The sequence below is a fragment of the Rhagoletis zephyria genome, unplaced genomic scaffold (assembly GCF_001687245.7).
Source record: "Rhagoletis zephyria isolate East Lansing unplaced genomic scaffold, Rhagoletis_zephyria_1.1 Rzeph_scaffold_00776, whole genome shotgun sequence".
Taxonomy (NCBI): domain Eukaryota; kingdom Metazoa; phylum Arthropoda; class Insecta; order Diptera; family Tephritidae; genus Rhagoletis; species Rhagoletis zephyria.
Window position 1 is genome coordinate 129108 of NW_016157860.1, and position 1976 is coordinate 131083.

Genomic DNA, 1976 nt, shown 5'->3' on the forward strand with positions numbered 1-1976 from the left:
AGCTTCGGTTCGGGACCATGGAGTGCAGCTATTTTTGGAACAACAGCTGAGGGTGGTAAGTACTTAGTTGAATGTGTATAAATAAGTTGTTGTGCGTACCTATACATATTTGGTTGTTGTTTTGTTTTTGGCACTTGAAACTACTTTTTATATACATAGCCATTTCGTGTCTTTCGAGTAGTGCATGTGCNCAACAGCTGAGGGTGGTAAGTACTTAGTTGAATGTGTATAAATAAGTTGTAAGTGCGTACCTATACATATTTGGTTGTTGTTTTGTTTTTGGCAATTGAAACTACTGTTTATATACATAGCCATTTCGTGTCTTTCGAGTAGTGCGTGTGTGTTTATGTGTCATTCGTGATTCCCTGCTGGGAAATGCGGTGGCTTAAATGCTGGATCCTAGATCGACAGATTCCTTCAGGCTGTACTTTTTCTTGTTTCCGTTCACCGCTAGATCAACCTCTTCTGCCATCTTTTCTAAGCTGGAAGATACTGCGCTAATCGTCTTGACATTAAGCGCTACAATATCAATATTATCTGGATATGTTAGCAGACTGGTAATTTTGGTGAAAATATAGGGTGCTGAAACTGCTGCACGTCCACCAAATATGGTAGTCTGCAGAACTTGGTTTCAGCAAGAATGAATTCATAAAGCTAAATAGCAGTCGCCATATCGAAAAACGAGAGACCTACTTCAGTATGTTGTGGTATAAGGAAATACGGACTAACATTTCCCGCGCATAGTATACTGCCGCCAAAGACGTATGTAGTTGGATTTCAACATGCTCTGAGAAGGATTTCAATAATTCTAGATTCCTTGAAAAGGAAAAAAGTTCTAGATATTTTGAAAATTTTTATTTTTTTTATTTTTTTATTTTGTATGCCACATTCACGCAGCATGCGACATGTGACAAAAAATCAAATAAAAACTGTTCTGAGTAGCTTTTCAATATTTCTAGAGTTAGATATTGAAAAGGAACAAGAAAGTTCTGCAAAATTACGCCGAAAATACAACTTTTTTTTCAAAATTCGAAAAAATTAAATAAAAAAAAAAAAAAAATATGTACGACCTGAATAGCTTTTCAACTGTTCTAGAGTTCCTGAAATGGAAAAATTACGTCGAAAGAAGCATTTTTTCAGAAAAAAATGTCAAAAAGGGACATTGCTTGAAAAAAATTAAAACTAGAGTTCCTGAAAAGAAAAAAAAGTTCTGCAAAATTACACCGAAAAAACATAGTTTTTTCAAAAAGTCGAAGAAGTTTAACTTTGAAAAAAATAAGAATTAAAACTTTTCAGAAACTCTACAGCTTTTTTCGGTTAAACTAAATATTCTATTTTTAAACTAAATAGTAATTTTTAGCCGTTATAATGCAGACTGCGTGTTTTAAATCTTTTATGATCTAAAAAGTAAAGTCTGAAATTAACGGTTATGACCGACCGCAGAAAGATAAAGCAAAAATAACGATCAAATATTGATCGAAAGAATTAAAAATCCGAAAATCACGGTTATACTTGATAAAAAAAAAGAAATCTTAAATTAACTTTTAAATGTGATCGGAAATATACAAACAAAATTTTAAAGGTTAGCCATTACGGCACCCGATCTCGAGATATATAGCTAGCGGTAGTGGAAAGCGAAAGGTATTTTCCAAAATCTGTGGTTGCGATGAGCTTGAGACGCTGGATAACGGCCACCGATACAAAAAGGGGTTTCAGACGAGTTCACTCAGTTCGGCCGTCGAGTCTAGTCTTGATTCAAAACGGGCACTCTGCACGTATACAATTCGAACATCAACGAAAGAGTACAAAAGCAGCAAATTTTATTTAGTTGTCGCCTTATTGTTGAGTAAAGTAGGTACACTGAGTAAATTATGTAACTTTTTTTGACGTAGAATACGTCTTACCTTAAGGTATGGGGGCTATGTTCAAATGTTGTAGTTGTAATTTTTAGAGCTTCACAAAAACGCTTATTGCAC